The sequence below is a fragment of the Stenella coeruleoalba genome, assembly GCF_951394435.1.
Source record: "Stenella coeruleoalba genome assembly, contig: scaffold_40, whole genome shotgun sequence".
Classification (NCBI taxonomy): domain Eukaryota; kingdom Metazoa; phylum Chordata; class Mammalia; order Artiodactyla; family Delphinidae; genus Stenella; species Stenella coeruleoalba.
In genome coordinates, this window is record NW_027646100.1 from 1,858,599 (window position 1) to 1,871,413 (window position 12,815).

General features: G+C 43.8%; 1 long non-coding RNA gene across 10 annotated transcripts in view; it reads left to right on the forward strand.

The window, feature by feature from the left end:
* Positions 1-12,815, forward strand: part of LOC307181340 — a 1,758,975-nt gene that overhangs the window by 1,195,758 nt on the left and 550,402 nt on the right. The window contains exon 12 of one of the 10 annotated variants that reach the window (XR_013826459.1): positions 8,688-8,754. The exons of the other annotated variants lie outside the window; for them this stretch is intronic. This is a non-coding gene — a long non-coding RNA (uncharacterized lncRNA). Of the gene's footprint in view, positions 1-8,687; positions 8,755-12,815 lie in introns of those variants that run through there. 10 annotated transcript variants of the gene reach the window in all.

A 12,815-nucleotide genomic window follows, 5' to 3' on the forward strand; every position in this document is an offset into this window, starting at 1 on the left:
CAGGCCCTAATCTGGTTCCGGTACGGCACGCTGAGCCTTTGGTTATTTCCTCTTCCTGGTGGGAAATGAGAGTTAAATTTGCCCGTCCAGACACCTCCAGCTAGCCTCTCATTGGTTCTCGCTATTCCTGTTCATCTTCCGCAGAAATTGCAAACTGTGCCAAACAGGTGGTTAAAGGCGCTGACTCTCCAAGTGGGGAGAGTGTTAGTAAAGCGTCTTGAATGTTGCACCCGAGTACCACGGGAGGAAAACTGAGACATATTTGAACACGTCTCCCAATCACATGGTTGATCATACTCTAGGTTCCACATGCATGTTTTAGCTGAAGGAAGAATACCTAAAACCTGGGTAGTTGAAACCCGTGGAATGGGTACCATGCAATATGACTTCAAAGGGTCTTCATTTGCTCACCGAACCTCTCCAATCCTATCACTGCTGCGTTTATGCCCCTGTACACATGCTTGATTCTCCTTCGGCGACATAGCAATCCATAGGTTTTAAGATACTTACTAGTCAGGTACATTCTTAGGCGTTTAATATGCGGTGTTGAGTCCATTTCGTTGAGCAAGGAGTAGCTCTTGTCTATTCCATATTTGGCTTAAGGAACTTTATCTGTGCTCATTTCAATCTCTGGTTTTATGCAGCACCCCAACTCACCTTTCCCCTTAAGCAAGCATAAGTTGGTTTTCTAAATTTGAGACACTGTTGTGTTCTGTAATTCAGTTCCTGTGTTGCCAAGTTTCCATTCCGTGTATTACTGATATCTTATGATGTTTCTTTTTCTGTGTGACTTATTTCAGTTAGAATCATCATACCTGAATCCACTCATTGTGCTGCTAAGGGCCTGATGACATAGATTTCATTGCTGAGTGATATTGCTTTGTAAGTGAATACCACAACTTCTTTATCCATTTTTCACTTTCTGCGATGTTGAACTTGTACTGTAAACGAGGTTCTTGTAAACAGAGGCGTCCCAAACTTTGGGGTGGCTGTGTCTTTTTGATTTTAATTTCCCTAAGCTATAGGACCATAAGTGGCAGTGCCCTAGGCTTTGTTGCTTTGTTTTTTAGATGTTTCAGGAAACACCATACACTTCTCCTGAGTGTCTGTTGGTAATTTACATCCCGCCCATCAGCATAACAAGGCTCCCAGTTCTCCATGGCCTGTCCTGCCTTTCTGGATTTTACACTTTTTTCAGATGGCCCTTTTGACCGGGGGGAAGTGAGACTTCATTGTACTGCAGATTTCCTTTGCAAGCTTGCTTGGTTGGCCAAAAAGGGCGTATGCGTTTTTTCCTGAATATATTCAGGAAAAAACGCATACGCCCTTTTTGGCCAAGTGCATCATTGTGGACGTTCTGCCTCTTTTCCTATGCTTTCAATGCAATTCCAGTCTACCTCCTGAAATCGGTTTCCTGCAATTCTGTCCCGCTTTCAAGTCCTCTTGGCAGCCTTACTTCAGTCTATTTTTGGACGATAGCTGTCATTTATAACTCTGCAGGTTTGTGAATTACAGTGCCCCTGAGCTCCTTTCTTCAACTCGCTTTCTTTTGAGCTGGCCGCAACACCGCAGGATGGCTTCAGGCCCTAATCTGGTTCCGGCACGGCACGCTGAGCCTTTGGTTATTTCCTCTTCCTGGTGGGAAATGAGAGTTAAATTTGCCCGTCCAGACACCTCCAGCTAGTCTCTCATTGGTTCTCACTATTCCTGTTCATCTTCCAAGAAATTGCAAACTGGGCCAAACAGGAGGTTAAAGGCGGTGACTCTCCAAGTGGGGAGAGTGTTAGTAAAGCGTCTGGAATGTTGCACCCGAGTACCAGGGGAGGAAATCTGAGACATATTTGAACACGTCTCCCGTTCACATGGTTGATCATACTTGGGTTCCACATGCATCTTTTAGCTGAAGGAAGAATACCTTAAACCTGGGTAGTTGAAACCCGTGGAATGGGTACCATGCAATATGACTTCAAAGGGTCTTCATTTGCTCACGAACCTCTCCAATCCTATCACTGCTGCGTTTATGCCCCTGTACACATGCTTGATTCTCTTTCGGAGACATAGCAATCCATAGGTTTTAAGATACTTACTAGTCAGGTACATTCTTAGGCGTTTAATATGGGGTGTTGAGTCCATTTCGTTGAGCAAGGAGTAGCTCTTGTCTATTCCATATTTGGCTTAAGGAACTTTATCTGTGCTCATTTCAATCTCTGGTTTTATGCAGCACCCCAACTCACCTTTCCCCTTAAGCAAGCATAAGTTGGTTTTCTAAATTTGAGACCCTGTTCTGTTCTGCAATTCAGTTCCTGTGTAGCCAAGTTTACATTCCGTGTATTACTGATATCTTATGATGTTTCTTTTTCTGTGTGACTTATTTCAGTTAGAATCATCATACCTGAATCCACTCATTGTGCTGCTAAGGGCCTGATGACACAGATTTCATTGCTGAGTGATATTGCTTTGTAAGTAAATACCACAACTTCTTTATCCATTTTTCACTTTCTGCGATGTTGAACTTGTACTGTAAACGAGGTTCTTGTAAACAGAGCCGTTCCAAACTTTGGGGTGGCTGTGTCTTTTTGATTTTAATTTCCCTAAGCTATAGGACCATAAGTGGAAGTGCCCTAGGTTCTGTTGCTTTGTTTTTTAGATGTTTCAGGAAACACCATACACTTCTCCCGAGTGGTTGTTGGCAATTTACATCCCGCCCATCAGCATAACAAGGCTCCCAGTTCTCCATGGCCTGTCCTGCCTTTCTGGATTTTACACTTTTTTCAGATGGCCCTTTTGACTGTGGGGAAGTGAGACTTCATTGTAGTGCAGATTTCCTTTGCAAGCTTGCTTGGTTGGCCAAAAAGGGCGTATGCGTTTTTTCCTGAATATATTCAGGAAAAAACGCATACGCCCTTTTTGGCCAAGTGCATCATTGTGGACGTTCTGCCTCTTTTCCTATGCTTTCAATGCAATTCCAGTCTACCTCCTGAAATCGGTTTCCTGCAATTCTGCTCCGCTTTCAAGTCCTCTTGGCAGCCTTACTTCAGTCTATTTTTGGACGATAGCTGTCATTTATAACTCTGCAGGTTTGTGAATTACAGTGCCCCTGAGCTCCTTTCTTCAACTCGCTTTCTTTTGAGCTGGCCGCAACACCGCAGGATGGCTTCAGGCCCTAATCTGGTTCCGGTACGGCACGCTGAGCCTTTGGTTATTTCCTCTTCCTGGTGGGAAATGAGAGTTAAATTTGCCCGTCCAGACACCTCCAGCTAGCCTCTCATTGGTTCTCGCTATTCCTGTTCATCTTCCGCAGAAATTGCAAACTGTGCCAAACAGGTGGTTAAAGGCGCTGACTCTCCAAGTGGGGAGAGTGTTAGTAAAGCGTCTTGAATGTTGCACCCGAGTACCACGGGAGGAAAACTGAGACATATTTGAACATGTCTCCCAATCACATGGTTGATCATACTCTAGGTTCCACATGCATGTTTTAGCTGAAGGAAGAATACCTAAAACCTGGGTAGTTGAAACCCGTGGAATGGGTACCATGCAATATGACTTCAAAGGGTCTTCATTTGCTCACCGAACCTCTCCAATCCTATCACTGCTGCGTTTATGCCCCTGTACACATGCTTGATTCTCCTTCGGCGACATAGCAATCCATAGGTTTTAAGATACTTACTAGTCAGGTACATTCTTAGGCGTTTAATATGCGGTGTTGAGTCCATTTCGTTGAGCAAGGAGTAGCTCTTGTCTATTCCATATTTGGCTTAAGGAACTTTATCTGTGCTCATTTCAATCTCTGGTTTTATGCAGCACCCCAACTCACCTTTACCCTTAAGCAAGCATAAGTTGGTTTTCTAAATTTGAGACCCTGTTGTGTTCTGTAATTCAGTTCCTGTGTAGCCAAGTTTCCATTCCGTGTATTACTGATATCTTATGATGTTTCTTTTTCTGTGTGCCTTATTTCAGTTAGAATCATCATACCTGAATCCACTCATTGTGCTGCTAAGGGCCTGATGACATAGATTTCTTTGCTGAGTGATATTGCTTTGTAAGTGAATACCACAACTTCTTTATCCATTTTTCACTTTCTGCGATGTTGAACTTGTACTGTAAACGAGGTTCTTGTAAACAGAGCCGTTTGAAACTTTGGGGTGGCTGTGTCTTTTTGATTTTAATTTCCCTAAGCTATAGGACCATAAGTGGAAGTGCCCTAGGCTCTGTTGCTTTGTTTTTTAGATGTTTCAGGAAACACCATACACTTCTCCCGAGTGGTTGTTGGCAATTTCCATCCCGCCCATCAGCATAACAAGGCTCCCAGTTCTCCATGGCCTGTCCTGCCTTTCTGGATTTTACACTTTTTTCAGATGGCCCTTTTGACCGGGGGGAAGTGAGACTTCATTGTAGTGCAGATTTCCTTTGCAAGCTTGCTTGGTTGGCCAAAAAGGGCGTATGCGTTTTTTCCTGAATATATTCAGGAAAAAACGCATACGCCCTTTTTGGCCAAGTGCATCATTGTGGACGTTCTGCCTCTTTTCCTATGCTTTCAATGCAATTCCAGTCTACCTCCTGAAATCGGTTTCCTGCAATTCTGCCCCGCTTTCAAGTCCTCTTGGCAGCCTTACTTCAGTCTCTTTTTGGACGATAGCTGTCATTTATAACTCTGCAGGTTTGTGAATTACAGTGCCCCTGAGCTCCTTTCTTCAACTCGCTTTCTTGTGAGCTGGCCGCAACACCGCAGGATGTCTTCAGGCCCTAATCTGGTTCCGGCACGGCACGCTGAGCCTTTGGTTATTTCCTCTTCCTGGAGGGAAATGAGAGTTAAATTTGCCCGTCCAGACACCTCCAGCTAGTCTCTCATTGGTTCTCGCTATTCCTGTTCATCTTCCAAGAAATTGCAAACTGGGCCAAACAGGAGGTTAAAGGCGCTGACTCTCCAAGTGGGGAGAGTGTTAGTAAAGCGTCTGGAATGTTGCACCCGAGTACCAGGGGAGGAAAACTGAGACATATTTGAACACGTCTCCCGTTCACATGGTTGATCATACTTGGGTTCCACATGCATCTTTTAGCTGAAGGAAGAATACCTAAAACCTGGGTAGTTGAAAACCGTGGAATGGGTAGCATGCAATATGACTTCAAAGGGTCTTCATTTGCTCACCGAACCTCTCCAATCCTATCACTGCTGCGTTTATGCCCCTGTACACATGCTTGATTCTCTTTCGGAGACATAGCAATCCATAGGTTTTAAGATACTTACTAGTCAGGTACATTCTTAGGCGTTTAATATGCGGTGTTGAGTCCATTTCGTTGAGCAAGGAGTAGCTCTTGTCTATTCCATATTTGGCTTAAGGAACTTTATCTGTGCTCATTTCAATCTCTGGTTTTATGCAGCACCCCAACTCACCTTTCCCCTTAAGCAAGCATAAGTTGGTTTTCTAAATTTGAGACCCTGTTCTGTTCTGTAATTCAGTTCCTGTGTAGCCAAGTTTACATTCCGTGTATTACTGATATCTTATGATGTTTCTTTTTCTGTGTGACTTATTTCAGTTAGAATCATCATACCTGAATCCACTCATTGTGCTGGTAAGGGCCTGAAGACACAGATTTCATTGCTGAGTGATATTGCTTTGTAAGTAAATACCACAACTTTTTTATCCATTTTTCACTTTCTGCAAAGTTGAACTTGTACTGTAAACGAGGTTCTTGTAAACAGAGCCATTCGAAACTTTGGGGTGGCTGTGTCTTTTTTATTTTAAATTCCCTAAGCTATAGGACCATAAGTGGAAGTGACCTAGGCTCTGTTGCTTTGTTTTTTAGATGTTTCAGGAAACACCATACACTTCTCCCCAGTGGTTGTTGGCAATTTACATCCCGCTCTTCAGCATAACAAGGCTCCCAGTTCTCCATGGCCTGTCCTGCCTTTTTGGATTTTACACTTTTTTCAGATGGCCCTTTTGACCCGGGGGAAGTGAGACTTCATTGTAGTGCAGATTTCCTTTGCAAGCTTGCTTGGTTGGCCAAAAAGGGCGTATGCGTTTTTTCCTGAATATATTCAGGAAAAAACGCATACGCCCTTTTTGGCCAAGTGCATCATTGTGGACGTTCTGCCTCTTTTCCTATGCTTTCAATGCAATTCCAGTCTACCTCCTGAAATCGGTTTCCTGCAATTCTGCCCCGCTTTCAAGTCCTCTTGGCAGCCTTACTTCAGTATATTTTGGACGATAGCTGTCATTTATAACTCTGCAGGTTTGTGAATTACAGTGCCCCTGAGCTCCTTTCTTCAACTCGCTTTCTTTTGAGCTGGCCGCAACACTGCAGGATGGCTTCAGGCCCTAATCTGGTTCCGGCACGGCACACTGAGCCTTTGGTTATTTCCTCTTCCTGGTGGGAAATGAGAGTTAAATTTGCCCGTCCACACCTCCAGCTAGCCTCTCATTGGTTCTCGCTATTCCTGTTCATCTTCCGCAGAAATTGCAAACTGGGCCAAACAGGAGGTTAAAGGCGCTGACTCTCCAAGTGGGGAGAGTGTTAGTAAAGCGTCTGGAATGTTGCACCCGAGTACCAGGGGAGGAAAACTGAGACATATTTGAACACGTCTCCCGTTCACATGGTTGATCATACTTGGGTTCCACATGCATCTTTTAGCTGAAGGAAGAATACCTAAAACCTGGGTAGTTGAAAACCGTGGAATGGGTACCATGCAATATGACTTCAAAGGGTCTTCATTTGCTCACCGAACCTCTCCAATCCTATCACTGCTGCGTTTATGCCCCTGTACACATGCTTGATTCTCTTTCGGAGACATAGCAATCCATAGGTTTTAAGATACTTACTAGTCAGGTACATTCTTAGGCGTTTAATATGCGGTGTTGAGTCCATTTCGTTGAGCAAGGAGTAGCTCTTGTCTATTCCATATTTGGCTTAAGGAACTTTATCTGTGCTCATTTCAATCTCTGGTTTTATGCAGCACCCCAACTCACCTTTCCCCTTAAGCAAGCATAAGTTGGTTTTCTAAATTTGAGACCCTGTTCTGTTCTGTAATTCAGTTCCTGTGTAGCCAAGTTTACATTCCGTGTATTACTGATATCTTATGATGTTTCTTTTTCTGTGTGACTTATTTCAGTTAGAATCATCATACCTGAATCCACTCATTGTGCTGGTAAGGGCCTGAAGACACAGATTTCATTGCTGAGTGATATTGCTTTGTAAGTAAATACCACAACTTTTTTATCCATTTTTCACTTTCTGCAATGTTGAACTTGTACTGTAAACGAGGTTCTTGTAAACAGAGCCATTCGAAACTTTGGGGTGGCTGTGTCTTTTTGATTTTAAATTCCCTAAGCTATAGGACCATAAGTGGAAGTGACCTAGGCTCTGTTGCTTTGTTTTTTAGATGTTTCAGGAAACACCATACACTTCTCCCGAGTGGTTGTTGGCAATTTACATCCCGCTCTTCAGCATAACAAGGCTCCCAGTTCTCCATGGCCTGTCCTGCCTTTTTGGATTTTACACTTTTTTCAGATGGCCCTTTTGACCGGGGGGAAGTGAGACTTCATTGTAGTGCAGATTTCCTTTGCAAGCTTGCTTGGTTGGCCAAAAAGGGCGTATGCGTTTTTTCCTGAATATATTCAGGATAAAACGCATACGCCCTTTTTGGCCATGTGCATCATTGTGGACGTTCTGCCTCTTTTCCTATGCTTTCAATGCAATTCCAGTCTACCTCCTGAAATCGGTTTCCTGCAATTCTGCCCCGCTTTCAAGTCCTCTTGGCAGCCTTACTTCAGTATATTTTGGACGATAGCTGTCATTTATAACTCTGCAGGTTTGTGAATTACAGTGCCCCTGAGCTCCTTTCTTCAACTCGCTTTCTTTTGAGCTGGCCGCAACACTGCAGGATGGCTTCAGGCCCTAATCTGGTTCCGGCACGGCACACTGAGCCTTTGGTTATTTCCTCTTCCTGGTGGGAAATGAGAGTTAAATTTGCCCGTCCACACCTCCAGCAAGCCTCTCATTGGTTCTCGCTATTCCTGTTCATCTTCCGCAGAAATTGCAAACTGGGCCAAACAGGAGGTTAAAGGCGCTGACTCTCCAAGTGGGGAGAGTGTTAGTAAAGCGTCTGGAATGTTGCACCCGAGTACCAGGGGAGGAAAACTGAGACATATTTGAACACGTCTCCCATTCACATGGTTGATCATACTTGGGTTCCACATGCATGTTTTAGCTGAAGGAAGAATACCTAAAACCTGGGTAGTTGAAACCCGTGGAATGGGTACCATGCAATATGATTTCAAAGCGTCTTCATTTGCTCACCGAACCTCTCCAATCCTATCACTGCTGCGTTTATGCCCCTGTACACATGCTTGATTCTCTTTCGGAGACATAGCAATCCATAGGTTTTAAGATACTTACTAGTCAGGTACATTCTTAGGCGTTGAATATGCGGTGTTGAGTCCATTTCGTTGAGCAAGGAGTAGCTCTTGTCTATTCCATATTTGGCTTAAGGAACTTTATCTGTGCTCATTTCAATCTCTGGTTTTATGCAGCACCCCAACTCACCTTTACCCTTAAGCAAGCATAAGTTGGTTTTCTAAATTTGAGACCCTGTTCTGTTCTGTAATTCAGTTCCTGTGTAGCGAAGTTTCCATTCCGTGTATTACTGATATCTTATGATGTTTCTTTTTCTGTGTGACTTATTTCAGTTAGAATCATCATACCTGAATCCACTCATTGGGCTGCTAAGGGCCTGATGACACAGATTTCATTGCTGAGTGATATTGCTTTGTAAGTAAATACCACAACTTCTTTATCCATTTTTCAATTTCTGCGATGTTGAACTTGTACTGTAAACGAGGTTCTTGTAAACAGAGGCGTCCCAAACTTTGGGGTGGCTGTGTCTTTTTGATTTTAATTTCCCTAAGCTATAGGACCATAAGTGGAAGTGCCCTAGGTTCTGTTGCTTTGTTTTTTAGATGTTTCAGGAAACACCATACACTTCTCCTGAGTGTCTGTTGGTAATTTACATCCCGCCCATCAGCATAAAAAGGCTCCCAGTTCTCCATGGCCTGTCCTGCCTTTCTGGATTTTACACATTTTTCAGATCGCCCTTTTGACCGCGGGGAAGTGAGACTTCATTGTAGTGCAGATTTCCTTTGCAAGCTTGCTTGGTTGGCCAAAAAGGGCGTATGCGTTTTTTCCTGAATATATTCAGGAAAAAACGCATACGCCCTTTTTGGCCAAGTGCATCATTGTGGACGTTCTGCCTCTTTTCGTATGCTTTCAATGCAATTCCAGTCTACCTCCTGAAATCGGTTTCCTGCAATTCTGCCCCGCTTTCAAGTCCTCTTGGCAGCCTTACTTCAGTATATTTTGGACGATAGCTGTCATTTATAACTCTGCAGGTTTGTGAATTACAGTGCCCCTGAGCTCCTTTCTTCAACTCGCTTTCTTTTGAGCTGGCCGCAACACTGCAGGATGGCTTCAGGCCCTAATCTGGTTCCGGCACGGCACACTGAGCCTTTGGTTATTTCCTCTTCCTGGTGGGAAATGAGAGTTAAATTTGCCCGTCCACACCTCCAGCAAGCCTCTCATTGGTTCTCGCTATTCCTGTTCATCTTCCGCAGAAATTGCAAACTGGGCCAAACAGGAGGTTAAAGGCGCTGACTCTCCAAGTGGGGAGAGTGTTAGTAAAGCGTCTGGAATGTTGCACCCGAGTACCAGGGGAGGAAAACTGAGACATATTTGAACACGTCTCCCATTCACATGGTTGATCATACTTGGGTTCCACATGCATGTTTTAGCTGAAGGAAGAATACCTAAAACCTGGGTAGTTGAAACCCGTGGAATGGGTACCATGCAATATGATTTCAAAGCGTCTTCATTTGCTCACCGAACCTCTCCAATCCTATCACTGCTGCGTTTATGCCCCTGTACACATGCTTGATTCTCTTTCGGAGACATAGCAATCCATAGGTTTTAAGATACTTACTAGTCAGGTACATTCTTAGGCGTTTAATATGCGGTGTTGAGTCCATTTCGTTGAGCAAGGAGTAGCTCTTGTCTATTCCATATTTGGCTTAAGGAACTTTATCTGTGCTCATTTCAATCTCTGGTTTTATGCAGCACCCCAACTCACCTTTACCCTTAAGCAAGCATAAGTTGGTTTTCTAAATTTGAGACCCTGTTCTGTTCTGTAATTCAGTTCCTGTGTAGCGAAGTTTCCATTCCGTGTATTACTGATATCTTATGATGTTTCTTTTTCTGTGTGACTTATTTCAGTTAGAATCATCATACCTGAATCCACTCATTGGGCTGCTAAGGGCCTGATGACACAGATTTCATTGCTGAGTGATATTGCTTTGTAAGTAAATACCACAACTTCTTTATCCATTTTTCAATTTCTGCGATGTTGAACTTGTAGTGTAAACGAGGTTCTTGTAAACAGAGGCGTCCCAAACTTTGGGGTGGCTGTGTCTTTTTGATTTTAATTTCCCTAAGCTATAGGACCATAAGTGGAAGTGCCCTAGGTTCTGTTGCTTTGTTTTTTAGATGTTTCAGGAAACACCATACACTTCTCCTGAGTGTCTGTTGGTAATTTACATCCCGCCCATCAGCATAAAAAGGCTCCCAGTTCTCCATGGCCTGTCCTGCCTTTCTGGATTTTACACTTTTTTCAGATGGCCCTTTTGACCGGGGGGAAGTGAGACTTCATTGTAGTGCAGATTTCCTTTGCAAGCTTGCTTGGTTGGCCAAAAAGGGCGTATGCGTTTTTTCCTGAATATATTCAGGAAAAAACGCATACGCCCTTTTTGGCCAAGTGCATCATTGTGGACGTTCTGCCTCTTTTCGTATGCTTTCAATGCAATTCCAGTCTACCTCCTGAAATCGGTTTCCTGCAATTCTGCCCCGCTTTCAAGTCCTCTTGGCAGCCTTACTTCAGTCTATTTTTGGACGATAGCTGTCATTTATAACTCTGCAGGTTTGTGAATTACAGTGCCCCTGAGCTCCTTTCTTCAACTCGCTTTCTTGTGAGCTGGCCGCAACACCGCAGGATGTCTTCAGGCCCTAATGTGGTTCCGGCATGGCACGCTGAGCCTTTGGTTAATTCCTCTTCCTGGTGGGAAATGAGAGTTAAATTTGCCCATCCAGACACCTCCAGCTAGTCTTTCATTGGTTCTCGCTATTCCTGTTCATCTTCCACAGAAATTGCAAACTGGGCCAAACAGGTGGTTAAAGGGACTGACTCTCCAAGTGGGGAGAGTGTTAGTAAAGCGTCTGGAATGTTGCACCCGAGTACCAGGGTACGAAAACTGAGACATATTTGAACACGTCTCCCGATCACATGGTTGATCATACTCTAGGTTCCACATGCATGTTTTAGATGAAGGAAGAATACCTAAAACCTGGGTAGTTGAAACCCGTGGAATGGGTACCATGCAATATGACTTCAAAGGGTCTTCATTTGCTCACGAACCTCTCCAATCCTATCACTGCTGTGTTTATGCCCCTGTACACATGCTTGATTCTCTTTCGGAGACATAGCAATCCATAGGTTTTAAGATACTTACTAGTCAGGTACATTCTTAGGCGTTTAATATGGGGTGTTGAGTCCATTTCGTTGAGCAAGGAGTAGCTCTTGTCTATTCCATATTTGGCTTAAGGAACTTTATCTGTGCTCATTTCAATCTCTGGTTTTATGCAGCACCCCAACTCACCTTTACCCTTAAGCAAGCATAAGTTGGTTTTCTAAATTTGAGACACTGTTCTGTTCTGTAATTCAGTTCCTGTGTAGCCAAGTTTACATTCCGTGTATTACTGATATCTTATGATGTTTCTTTTTCTGTGTGACTTATTTCAGTTAGAATCATCATACCTGAATCCACTCATTGTGCTGCTAAGGGCCTGATGACACAGATTTCATTGCTGAGTGATATTGCTTTGTAAGTAAATACCACAACTTCTTTATCCATTTTTCACTTTCTGCGATGTTGAACTTGTACTGTAAACGAGGTTCTTGTAAACAGAGCCGTTCCAAACTTTGGGGTGGCTGTGTCTTTTTGATTTTAAATTCCCTAAGCTATAGGACCATAAGTGGAAGTGCCCTAGGTTCTGTTGCTTTGTTTTTTAAATGTTTCAGGAAACACCATACACTTCTCCCGAGTGGTTGTTGGCAATTTACATCCCGCCCATCAGCATAACAAGGCTCCCAGTTCTCCATGGCCTGTCCTGCCTTTCTGGATTTTACACTTTTTTCAGATGGCCCTTTTGACCAGGGGGAAGTGAGACTTCATTGTAGTGCAGATTTCCTTTGCAAGCTTGCTTGGTTGGCCAAAAAGGGCGTATGCGTTTTTTCCTGAATATATTCAGGAAAAAACGCATACGCCCTTTTTGGCCAAGTGCATCATTGTGGACGTTCTGCCTCTTTTCCTATGCTTTCAATGCAATTCCAGTCTACCTCCTGAAATCGGTTTCCTACAATTCTGCTCCGCTTTCAAGTCCTCTTAGCAGCCTTACTTCAGTATATTTTGGGACGATAGCTGTCATTTATAACTCTGCAGGTTTGTGAATTACAGTGCCCCTGAGCTCCTTTCTTCAACTCGCTTTCTTTGAGCTGGACGCAACACCGCAGGGTGGCTTCAGGCCCTAATCTGGTTCCAGTACGGCACGCTGAGCCTTTGGTTATTTCCTCTTCCTGGTGGGAAATGAGAGTTAAATTTGCCCGTCCAGACACCTCCAGCTAGCCTCTCATTGGTTCTCGCTATTCCTGTTCATCTTCCGCAGAAATTGCAAACTGTGCCAAACAGGAGGTTAAAGGCGCTGACTCTCCAAGA